This window comes from Solea senegalensis, linkage group LG3, assembly GCF_019176455.1.
Source record: "Solea senegalensis isolate Sse05_10M linkage group LG3, IFAPA_SoseM_1, whole genome shotgun sequence".
Lineage (NCBI taxonomy): Eukaryota > Metazoa > Chordata > Actinopteri > Pleuronectiformes > Soleidae > Solea > Solea senegalensis.
This window is the reverse complement of record NC_058023.1, coordinates 23,243,559-23,256,555: the sequence shown is the minus strand read 5'-3', so window position 1 is coordinate 23,256,555 and position 12,997 is coordinate 23,243,559. Positions and strand designations below refer to the sequence as shown.

General features: G+C 42.0%; 1 protein-coding gene across 2 annotated transcripts in view; it reads left to right on the top strand.

The window, feature by feature from the left end:
- The first annotated feature begins 732 nt into the window (after positions 1–732).
- Positions 733–12,997, top strand: part of slc38a4 (solute carrier family 38 member 4) — a 28,857-nt gene continuing 16,592 nt past the window's right edge. Inside the window, exon 1 of one of the 2 annotated variants that reach the window (XM_044021784.1) lies at positions 733–862. The gene's annotated coding sequence lies outside the window, so the exon portion shown is untranslated. Of the gene's footprint in view, positions 863–11,926; positions 12,055–12,997 lie in introns of those variants that run through there. The other variant, XM_044021785.1, reaches the window with a different exon arrangement.

Here is a 12,997-nt window from a genome sequence, read left to right as displayed (position 1 = left end):
ATTTGTGTTTTTTGGGGCTCCAGAAATGCCTTTGAACCTTTATGGTTGTCATCTGCAATAGACTGGGGAACCGGTCAAGGGTGTACCCTGCCTTTTGCTCTTTGTCAGCTGGGATTGGCACCAGCACCCTGATGTGGAGGATAAATCGGTAGACGTCGACTGAATGAATGAATATGGCTGTCATTGAAACTGTACCCAGGGGGGGCCCTTTTCTCCGGGGGCCCCAGGCATTTGCCTGGTGCAGGAGATGCTTCTTAAAGAACAGACACTCAGGATCAAGTACGAGAGCCACTCTGAACATACTCAAATCCTCTTCCCATCATGCCTCACTTTATGATGATTACGATGGCCCTCTTGATCTGCAACATCAGAACAGGACGAACCCGTTTCCCGCCCCCCGTGATTAAATTCACAACTTCATTTCGAGAACAAATGATGCCACTTTTTGACAGCTATCTTTAAATATCTTGTAGACCTTCAACAATGTGAGGATATCTGTCTAAACAGTGACCATCCACGCTGTAAGTCCAGGTTGAGATCTCTACTGTGGCTTTACTACTTAAAAAGAAGAAGTACGCCCCCCACCAACTGCTTCCTAGCACCAGTGTCTTTTCACTTGTAAAAGGCGGGGGTGATCTCCAGACAGAAGGAGTGCACCTCCCCACACCCCCTCCTCCTCTCCCCCCCCAGCAGATCGCGGCGTTGTAACACGACGCTCCGACGGCTGCCATCATCACATGGCAGATGGAAAATTCCACTCAGTCTCCATGCTTGTTAAATGGGAAGGGTCTCCAACTCCTGTTTGCATTGCTGCGCCTCCTCCTCCGCCTGCGAGCAACTGTCTGCCACGCTCGAGTAATAGGTAACTTATGCATCCATTCTTTTATTATTATTATTATTATTATTATCATCAGCGTCATTATTGTTTCTTATTAGCAGCAGTGCTGATAGTCTTTAATGATTATTCTTGCACAGTTTGCACCCGCGCATGTGTTTTGCGAGTTCATTTTGACCATCATATTTGTTGTTAAAAATCCAGATTGTGTTGCTGTGCAGTCTGAGAAGATGAAGAGAATAAAAAAAAGGATTTAAACCAAACGAATTTTAAGATGCATTCTATTTTGATCAGCAATGTACACGGACGTATGAAGTGAAGCTGCAGAGCAACAGTGGCTGAGTGGGATGAGCTTCCTGTAGAGCGCGCGCAGGGCGTCACTAGAACTAGGATGCTTTTATTTTGATTTTGTTTTTGTTTTTTATTTCTCCAACAACACGAGGATTTGTTTGTCTTCATTTATCTCACTTGTGAGACTCGCATAATGTGCCACTGCGCTCACCAGTTGATCGCATGGAGTGAAAGTGTACGTTCTGCGTGGCTCTGCTGTGTCCTGCGTGCTGCTCCACGTTTTTGCTCGTGCGTCCCGTGTTTTTTCCCTCGTTCACTTCACGAGAAAACACAAAGGCGACTGTTATTGTTTGCGCTCTGCATCCTCGAACCACTGTCCCTGCACTCGGCTCGGAAATGGTAGAAACACGGCAGAGATTGTTGTACGTGGAGTGCTGAGTGGAGGAAAAATGCTTTATTTTGTGATCAATTATTCATATAAAAACTGACTTATGTAACTGGGCATGCTGCGCGTGGCCCGCCGGGTTCATTGACCACTAATACATGTGTTGTGACTTGTAATCACAGGATCAGATTGTTGTCATGCGTTGATAGAAAATGTTTTGAAATTGTTCATTGCTGACATAATTGGACTTGTTTAAACTGTAGCCTGTGGCACTACAGCCCACAGGCTACAGTTTCCCTGGAGTCTCACTCTCACTGGAGACTGGATTAATCACATTAGCACACTCATCTAAAGTTCATCTCACATGTTCTCACTCTTCCCACTCGTCACATTTGCTGTTGTTCAACTGGAATCGTTCTTTCAAGAGAAAATCAATGGAAATAAGGTGGTGATTCATGCAGGCAGATCCATAGAATCTTCTCAAATATGTGTCATTGTCACTTTCTGTACAAAGACTGTGTCGAAGCATCAGAAAAACCAACACAACGCCCGCGTCAAGTCACATACAGCAGAGACAAAGACTAGATTCAGCCAGGAGAATATTTCAGCTGAGGCGTGTTTGAGTAGTGAGTTCAGCTTCTTGCAATCGTCCAACTCAATGCTAAAAAAAAACTCTGGTTGCCACACAGTGAATGTGTATGTGCACTTAACCTAGTCTAAACTCATCCATCTTACTTATATAAGAGTGGCATTTTAAGCTCGCCCATGTCTTTGTTGTGTGTCGCAGTGATCGTGACACAGTAAACGCTGCACAAGTGCATGAATTGAAATGAGAAGGACAGTGAATGCAAGTCTTATTATGCCCGTTCGTTTAAAAGGGCTGCAAGTTAATATATTTTCTCTATCTCTTGTTCCTTTTTTTTGATTATGTTCTCATTTATGCGATCACTTGCTTTGCCAATACAGCGTCACAAAATTGTTTCACAAACCGTTAAATGCACTGAAACCAAAGATGTTCGGTTTACTGTTAAAGATGAGCAAAGTAACCCCAACACATTCACATTTAATTAACTTAAACTGATAAGTGGATTATCAAAACAGTGATAAGCAGCAGTTTCGTAGTCAAAATGTTTTATTTAATTTATTGGGTTATATTGTATATACATATATTGGGTTATATATATATATATATATATAAACTCTCATCACGGTGACTCCTCAGGAAACTTTATTGGACTGCAGGTGGTGTTTGAACACCTGTAGTCAGGGTGAAGTGAAGCTTGGATCCTTGGCTCCTCATTGGCTGTTAGACCTAAAATGACACATATAGGTCAAACCTATATGCAGCAGTTGGGGGTGGAAGTGCCACTGCTGCTGCTGGCTGATGTAACTTGGACCTCGATTGAGTCTAAATGAGCCACATGTCTTTACACCAAGTTAGTCTCAAAGGAGAGAGAGGGTGTCGCTGACACAAAGACACCGCGTGTGTGGCAGTTTTCCAAATATACTCAATACACTGAATGGAAATCTGAGATGGTGGCACACACACCGTACATTGTAAGGAGCTGCAGCCTATTTTTATCTGCGGGACCGCATTTATGTAATCGTTCATTCAGAATCTTGAAAGGTGGAATGAAGCAATATGATCTATGATGTTAGATAATTAAAATCGAATTAACTTTGTGTAAATATCCATTGAATCACGTGTGAAAACTAACACCTTGCACCTTGAACTTTAAACCTATTGTTCATTGTAATTGCAGCAGAAAAAAAACGCCATCCAAATTGACATTGTTCCCCTGTGAGCCTTTCCCCATTTCCTTCGAAGAATGTGTTACACCATGTCCAAAACAATGCAGAGAACAGCATTCAGTGTTATCTACCTTGTTTTTCACACAGGGTTCCTTTTAAGACACGACACATTATTGGGGAAAAGTACTCTCGTGTCTTTACAATGATGACCAAACAGGAAGGACACACAGCCTCACACAGATCACAGAACTAGATATAGCTACATGAAGACTGTTGTACAGCATCTTTTACGCCGTGACTTGTGACTCGACTTATCAGTACTGTCTTGGCAAAGATAACATTGACGTACCAACTTACATGTATGAATGACAACTTTACAGGTGCATTGTTTGGGTTTTTTTCAGAGAACAACCGGTTGGCTGTCAGACTCTTACTTCTGTAACTTACTAAAGACGTGATGAACACACAGACCAGAGCATCACCCCCTAGATTGAGCGTAGGCTGCCTGAAAAGAGTTTATATATCGGGGTATCGCTATGTTGTGAAGACACTGTGTTATAAAAAGGACAAGGTCTCTCTTAAATCACTGCTAAATGATGAAAACGTTATAGAGAAGTAGTATAGTAAGTATAAAAAGTATGTTTTTGGCTTATTTAATCAACTGTCCATCTACGTTTGACTGAAATTTTGTACAAATTGCAACTTGTCAGCTATCGTTACTGATACTGATTGCATAATATGCCGTTGGGGCCCAGCGCTGGTTGCTGAAGCCTGGGCCTGGTAGTAGCTGCTGCCTCTGCTTCCACTGATGGTAGATTTGTTTATCTAGTTGATCTGTCTGCTCTACCCACGCTAGCTTAAATGATTTCAGAGTCACGATTGCAAGATGAATGGAGCCCGTTGTTGATGTCGTTTGCCAATCTGCACCACAAACATCAGCTACACAAAGTCACTTGTTTACCTTATTTACCCGGGATGTGGTCAGCTACAGTAGAGAGCTGTTGCGGGTCCAACTACATGACTACTTCTGGCGCGACTACGGTGCGTGTCTCATCATGGTTGTCATCAATGCGTGCGATGAGTTGTTGGAGAGCGGTGGTAAAATAAGTACGGTCCGTGCCGCGCTGTTGTTACGATTATCACTGTTGTTTTTAGCAACCAGCCTAAGAAGGAGCCCGGCAGGTATCTTGGGTGTGTGACTTCCTCCACATGCTGGAAGCAGTTGACCAATCACAGCGGACTGACCGGCTGACAAATCAAAGCAGAGTAGGTTTTGGCGAGGGAAGACCGGAGCACTTTATTTCTCTGAGAGGATTAAAAGAAGTATCCACTTTGGGTAAACTAAAAAGTTTTCTGATATTTCAACATGTAAACTTTGTAAAAGTTGTGACCTACATATATGTATTATATGCCTTGATATGTTCCCCTGAGACAGGAGGCAGCTACACCCAACGTTGTTGAACTTTGTTTAGTCTACAGTAAGTCACCGGATGCAGACTATGGCTATAAGCCTTCCATTTGCTACATATTCCATATGCTTTTCTTCCACTCTGTCAGCGATACCCTTAAACCCCCCCTCTTTAGAATTGGAAAACACAATAAAAGCCTGAGAACTACTCATAACCCGCATGTTTTGGAGAACTTTTGGAACATGCAGTAACATAGACCTGCTCATTCCTTTAGGTGAACGTATATTCTTAGAATCTGAGCCAGGATTACAATAGATGATAATCTGTTAACTACATCATTTAATCGATCAATCTAAAGATATCTAAGTGACAGATTAGGCAAAGGGGGACTGTCATTAGTCTCTTGTTGTCAAAACGGAGCAGCAGCCAAATGCACGACAACAACGTGTCTCTGAACAAACAGTTCAGCAGATTCGTTATGAATTCTTCATTGTGTCATTATGTGTTGAAAGACTTAATTCTCCTTGGATGTGCTGCACTTGATTCGGCATGAAGTCTGGCAGATGAATTGCCGAGGCAAGGTTTGACAAATTAGGACAGGTCTTGATGACAGTCATCTGATGTCTTCAAACAGAGACACTGTGAGGAGCACTTTGTATGAGACTTTTTGTTCCTCACAAATGAGCTTGAAAATATGCAATTTCCTGTACGGAGCATTTGCCACGGTCCTCCATTGTTGGCCAGAGTTCAAGTGGAGGCAAATCAGCAAACACCATAGCAAATAAGTCTGGAAATGTGGTGTCCTCCTGAATGAGCACTCTGTTCCAAGTCTGTGGCGGCCAGTGACATTTTTGTACAGGTGACATAACAACCTGAGATATTTGGACAAACGCATGCTCCCGTGCCCTCAAATTACACTTAGTGGATGATTCTGTAATGTCACGCGGTGGAAAATAGCACAGACTGAACATTCTTAGTCTTCAAGCTCCGGTGTGGTCAACCAGAATCTGACATTAACTCAATCAGTCACGATAAAAATAACACAAAAAATATCTTGTTGGGCCAGTAGACTAGCAGTACAGTTAAGCTGAGCTGCGGTTGTACTTATTGGAATTATAGGTCATTATAAATTCATTTATTATAAAAGTGACAGCCCTACCATGCACTTAGTCAGCTCTTTAAACTGACATGAAATCTCAAATGTACCGGCCTGAATTTCACTATGTTTTTGTCACTGTTGTGTTATGCTAATTTTTTTTTTTACCACTTCCTTATATTATTTCAGAGTTTTAGTTGTAGTTATAGCTCCAGTCAGACCATGTCTGAATAAAGGTTTACATGATTTCCAGTTGGACCAACACAAGCATTTGTGTTTTTCTAGTGTTATGTAAATGTACTGACTGTTCCTCTCAAGGTCAATGTCACTCTTGTTACAAAGCAGGATACCTGCATCACCATCTGCACACACGGACTAGTAGATCGATATTAACTGATAAGAAGAAAACAGCAAAGACTTTTCACAAACAAGGTTGTGACACACCACAGTTGTGCTCGAAAGGTCAATACAGTGTTTGCTGAAGCTCATCTCGCCTTCTCTGCCTCATGACGACACAAGAGTTTTTGTCAATATGTGTTTTTTGTTTTTTTTGTTCAATCAGAGTTTTCCACTTGCCTGTTGAATTGTCACCGTCCCTTCAATTTCACGATTGTGTTCAGAGAACGTCACAAAGACTTTTTCAACATGCACACATGAGGTGCAGTTTTCCCAGTTTTTAGCGCTTGCATTGTACTCATGTCTGTATTGTAACTGTCAGTTAATGGTTTGCACAGATCGGTCCTTGGAAATTCTGCAGCAGTTTCTTCAGAAGGTGAGAGACTACAGTAATATGAGAGAAAGGGAGAGTCCGGGATAGTGGGTTCTCGGGGGAGAGCTCCTCTCCTATTATTTCTGCTAATGTATCACATAACCATACATTTTCGTGGTCTAAACTCAGCCTGAAGGCATGTGCTGGCCCAGAGCCACATTTAGGGCTGTATGAGGCAAAGAAAACAGCACTTTGTTGTACCCCATTCCCACCGGTCAGAAAACCACATTAATTCCAGGTCCAAAAAAGTTTTTTTGGGGGGGATTTTGGAATTTGTTAAATCTGTCTTCACTCCCTAATTACTCTGCAGTGCAGGAGTTTTATCAGCTCCAGCTTCAGTCGGCATCAGTGGGAATGTCTGGTGCAATGCTACGCGCTCATTAGGCCGCGAACAGGTTAATTCAATGAGAGACAACCCAGGTAAATAATGCAAAACGGTAACCAAGCTGAAAGCATGTGAGTGTGAAGAGCACATGATAAAAAAAGGAATATGTTATGCAGAGAAGGAGGTAGTCAACACACAGAAAAGCCTTATAATGAGCAAAGCCTCACGGGCTGTTCTGGAACACGTCAACAGTAGCTGTCGGGAGATGAATCGCGATCCGTCTGAAACACATGAACACAAATAGAGCTGCAACTAACGATTATTTTCATAATCGATTAATCTGTCGATTATTTTCTCGATGAATCGTTTGGTCCATAAAATATCAGAAAACCTTAAAAAATGTTGATCGGTGTTCGTCAATCTTGGAAATGATGACGTTCTCAAATGTCTTGTTTTGTCCACCAACCAAAATGATTCACTCTTAATGATTTCTTTGTTATCCAGAGCGAAGAAATGAAGAAAATACTCACATTTAAGAAGCTTAAAGGTGACATAGAATGCTTGTATCACACATATATGTTAGTTATGGAGGTCTACTTACATATATTAACTTGTTTTCCTGATTAAAAACCTCCTAATCGCTGCAAACGAGCCGATCAAAATATCTCCTCACTGACGCTCTCGTCAGCCGCGCTGTTTCAGACCAAAACCACACCCCCAGAACGTAGACTATGTTGTGATTGGCCAGCCAACGAGCGCTTTCCCACTGTCCTGTGATTGGCCAGGTACCTGGAAGTGACGTAATAGATAGGCCAGCTCTCAGATACACAGCTCCCCCTCTGGCACGGTGGATGCTCTGCATCTCAGCAGCTACAACGAGAGTAGTTCTTCTTCTTCTGCGGTTGAATGTACGCAACCGGATGTGCCCGGACGAGTGCCCGCACCAGGAGGCGCTACGGTGGTGAGAGGAGTGGTGAGGATTTCTGATGACGACATCAAATTAAGGGCTTCGCAGAGCCCAGGAAAACAATACAACACTATTTTCTCAGCAGTGGCTGAACTGTTTGTTCTGAAACTTTAGGGTTTCATAAACGAGGTAATGACGCAGATACACACACAAACGCAGCGTTAATTGGAGCTTCCGGTCTATGTGGGCTTTAAACTATCGGAAATGTTGTTTTAAACATTAAAAAAGCTTTGAACCGATTCATCGGTTATCAAAATAGTTGTCGATTAATTTAGTAATCGATTAATAATGAAGTTATCTTTGTTTGGACCTAGAACATAAACTAATGTTTGCTTCTCGATTCACTTGGTATTGAACGACGCCTTCTTTGACCCAGGTGTCAAACCGCGGCCCTCCTGACACATCCATCTGCTTCCAACGTGTAAAACGCAAGACTGCAGATTGACAGGAAGAAAACTGAAGGAGTGTGTGTGTGTGTGTGTGTGTGTGGGAGGAGGTTGTCTCAATGTGCCACATTCAGAATGATGAATTCCTCCTACGTGGACGCACTGGGAGCCTGGCTCATTTGAAAGAAGGCGGACTCTTCGTTGTACACAGATGTCTGTCTCGCACAGCTCCATGTGATGTGGTTGCATTTTTTGTCATGCACAGTAAAACTTCACTGACTTCAGGCAGCAGCTGTAAATCTATGCTTACATCATCCTGTACGTACACAGTGAGTATTGTATTGTATTGTGGTTAAGTTTTACTACTCGCTGTGGTTTGTCATTGAGATGATAATGGTATGGTGATAATTTAGGGTTAGGGGCGTAATGGGCGTAGTGGCAGGGCATTTTGTCTCGCGCACAAGGGGGCGGGGGCAAGTAGTGCTGAACCCATCAACCTGCTGAGCAACCTGGTTTTATAGTAGGAGGAATAGGATTCACCTCTTTGTTTGTACTTAATGTTTAATTATATTTAAATGTTACAAAACTCAAAACTTGATACCATTTTGACTTGCACAAAGTCACAAAGCAGTAGAAAAAAAAGAAACGTGGAGGTGGAGAACTTGGTGTTCGACTGTTGACACCTGGCTTTGTGGTATGTGAACAGGTCTCTCCTCCCTCAAGGCTACTCAAGGCTTTTTTTTTTCTGAAGTCTACATAGTTACCCGGCAACTTCAGTGACAGACATAGTAAAGTTTTGTTTGTTGTTTTGGACAGAATTAAAGTCTATATGCTAATTGGCCATTAGCCAGAGAGATAGAAGCGTGTCAATATTTCCAAGAAAAGAAAAGAACATTCGATGAACTTTGAAAGTCCAAACGCGATAAGAATCCAATAGGATTACCTGTGAATCGATTCTACACTGACCTCCATGAGCTTTCAGTCCAAACTGCTTCCAGTGAAAGACTGTGGTCGCAATTTGAAGCAGAACTTACACTTACTTCCAAAACACCGATACATGAACATGAGACACAAAGACTAAATAGAACCGAGGCCGAATGAGAGACACTTCGCCGATTGTGCCGTGTTTGTGAGATGGACCGTTCACGTGCAAGCAAAAGCACGAGTTTAACGGGTTTCTACCAATATTATTGGCCAAGTGTCATGTTATATATTTGACAGCAGTCACCTACGTGTAAGAGTCCACAGAACAGATAGATGATAGATGCAGGCGACAGAAATATCTGTTACCCACTGACCTGTGAAATTCTTCAACAGGCCAAACTTTTCCATAGTCCATGTCATAGCCCTGAGGTCATTTGATGGAAAGTAGTCTTTTATTTAATATTTGTCTCACACAGGGCTGACATTAACGATTGTTCTGACTCATCAGCAGATGTTTGGGTTTTTTTTCTGATGTAGAAGTTTAGTCCTGATTATTTATGTATTCGTTATTTATACAAGCTAAAAATAGGGAAGACCGACACTCTAGCGAACGTAACTTGGGAACTAATCACATGGAGTGTTTAGCAAAGCCAATGTTTCTGCTTTTTCCAGCTACTCCAGATTCTGTTGTTGTTGTTTTCTTTTATCAATTTAATGAAAAAAAAAAAAAATTCTTGTCTCGTAAGAGAAGGTCTTACTTTTCACCATGGTTGTGTCTCATCAAACAACAGCAGAGGAGAAAGTCAACTTCTGACTTACACCTGCAAAGTGTTCCTGAATGGTAACTTGTTTCACTCACTTATTTTTAGTGTGTCGTTATGGCCACATTACTTCTAGAAACACAGCTGAAATGCTGCCGTTCTTCAAATGAAAGTGTTTTGGACTTGGCCGTGGTTTGGTGGCAATTAGAGGAGTTTTTATGAGGTGTTGTGCTCTTGCTGCAGTGAAGCAGCCACTTCAGAGACCCACAGCTGCACTGGCGCGAAAGAAGCAAATAGTGTTGCCTCAACTCTTACTTGAGCAAATCCTTTTTCTTTCTTTTTTTTCACCAACCCCATCTGTGTCACAACAAAGAAGAAGACACTTTCTCAACACACAGTGACATGCTTTGTAAAAAAAACATTGGCAGAAAACAGCCAGTCCAAGTTGGAGCAGCCTGTTTCAAACTGACCAGGTTAAACACAATATGTACTTCAATTTGGTTTGTTGTACAATAACTAATGTCTCTGGGTAAAGACCTAATTTGTGGTTATAAATATGCCTGAAGCTCCAAATACAATTCCCACCATGTGCACCAGCTCCAATGCTGTGGTCGATCGAGCACATTTTTTACGATTTCAACAGCGTTACAGGGGGAAATAATGTCCTACTGTAGGTCTCTGCTTCCTTTCTAAACGTACAAGAAGAGAGTTTGTTTTTTTTGTTAGCATTCATTTAGTCTGATGACGTGGTTTGGGCGTAATTTCTTCACTTGTCAGAAGACAGTGTACATCGGATTTTAGCTGAGTCATTGCTCACTTCTAAAGTTAGCTGCTTCTCTCTGAAGTTTGTGACCCGCCACCGCCGCCAACCATTTGAGTCTGGCATGTTGTAGAATTGGGTCATGATGGAGCACTTTCTGGTCAGAGGTGACAGGCTGAATATGTGTACGAAGCCCCCACGTACACTCCCAAGGTGCCATACTACAGGATGGATAGGGTCAAGGAGTTCACTGTTGTGGGAGTTTGGTATCTCACTTTAGGTGATTTGTCAGTGTAGTTCTTTTAAAAATTATCTTGTAAGAATATGTCTGAATTCACATGACAGTATAATTGAAATGATTCAATTATTATCAATGAAGTCACAGAAGTGATTATGATTCTGAGCTTCATTGAAAATTAGACCTCATAAATGAATTAGTAACAATGGAGTCGCATATTTGATATTGAGGGCAAATATTTGCATATACATGTATTCTAAAGGATTTACTCAGTTATTGTCTCCTGTTGAGGAAAACATCGCCGTCTTTGACTTTCATTGGGGCTGAATCACAAAAGTAGACAGAGATAACGCTTTATCCTTGACGTGAATGTGGCCTCGGGCAAAGTGACATCCCAACAACACTGTCTGCCGATTCTCTCATTGGTCAGTCAGTGGGCACAACCTACACCCTAAGCCTCTGACTATTGTCCACAGTGCAGCTGGGTATCTCTGGGTCTTGTGTGTGTGTGTGCATGTGTGTGTGTGTGTGTGTGCAGCTGCATGAACAAACAATCTGTCTTTGTGTGTGTTTCACAAGAGGTGGTACAGTGACGTTAGAGCCGGTGGTCTGTGTGGGAGATCACCGTCTTCGGCTCGCGAGTTCATTGTAGGTCGATACACATGAGCACGTCCGATGTGGACACTTAGCATCCGCTTAAAACTGGGTGGTCATATAGTTGTCATGTGATCCCAGGTTGAAGCAACAGTGGGTATATAACATATAGTGTCCTCAGTCTGATGGGGATGGACATTGTGTCCTAAGATTCTCTCTCTCTTTGTCCATTCATTATCACCTAGAGGCGCCCCTCTTGTTGGTACCTCAGTTATTTTCCCCTCCATTGGCCTTCTTGCTCTCTTCTGTTGAACCAGACATGTTTATATCTATGTGGTTACAACCATGCTCAAGGGAGCGGCCTATGCAAACTGTCTGTCCTCATTGGTTGAGAGAGGCCCTCCCTCCTCCATTTTAAAAGCCTGTATTTTCACCTGAGTTACTGAAGAGCTGCTGCGGCTCCTCACACTTCTGTTGTAGCATACATCCTACTTTGTTATCACAAAATCCTCAAAAAAGAAAGCGTAGGGGACAGAAAAGGGAACTTTCTTGATAATAAGAAGTGAGTATACACGCTTTCTCTCAAAGCTTTGCTTCATTGTGCATGAAAATAGTCTTTCAGTCACAGATTTCCAAAGGGAAGTGTCGTCTTACACGAGGACTTTCTTCTGTAAACTGTAGGTTTTTGGAGCAAATGCCTTTTTTTCCCCCTCCCCTTGCTTTCAGTTTTCTTGATTTACTGCAGAATGTTGAACTGTTGCAGGCAAGAGCCAACTGCACAGAAGTGGTTGGCTGATGCAAGACTTTGTTTGGGTGGAGGATATATGAGTTTGATTGTTTCAGACTAGATTAATCTCTTGTTGTTCTTTCTTAAAATGTAGTTGTATTATTTATTGTAGAGATGAAAATGCATGATGTTGTGTAACTAAATTAAGCCGAAGAAGACCATTCATCTCCTACTTTCTTTCTTTTTTCTATTGCAATAGAGTCGCAATGTAACTAAACTGTGTTATCTAATTCACAAGAAGATGGGACATTTCCACAGGAGACAATTCAGTGAGAAGTATCTGTATTGCATTTTCTGGCAACTGGCATGTAACATAGAAGAATCTCAAAAATAAAATGCCTACATTACAGCCTGTGTAGTTCAATGAATTGCTCAGACATAGAGTATTCCCTTGCAGAATTCATAGTAGTCGTAGTTTCTGTGTTCCTGCGAAATACCAGTCATTGCAAAAGTTAGAAGCGTCTCCTCCCTCCTCTCCGCAGTCTCATTGTTTACAGTTGTTTCTTCTGTTTTTGTATGTGGGTTTGATCTAGTTTGCAAATGGGCTCTGAATTCCTCATTTACAGCTGTGAAAGCCTTAAGAAAATGCGAGAAGTGGCCATTCAAACTCTAGTTTGCATGCATTGTGTTAATTGCTGGTGTGAAGTCTGATCTACATCAGGTGTCTGTCTTCCTTGCTGCGAGGCAAACTGCCAAATGAGTGACTATCTTATTAACA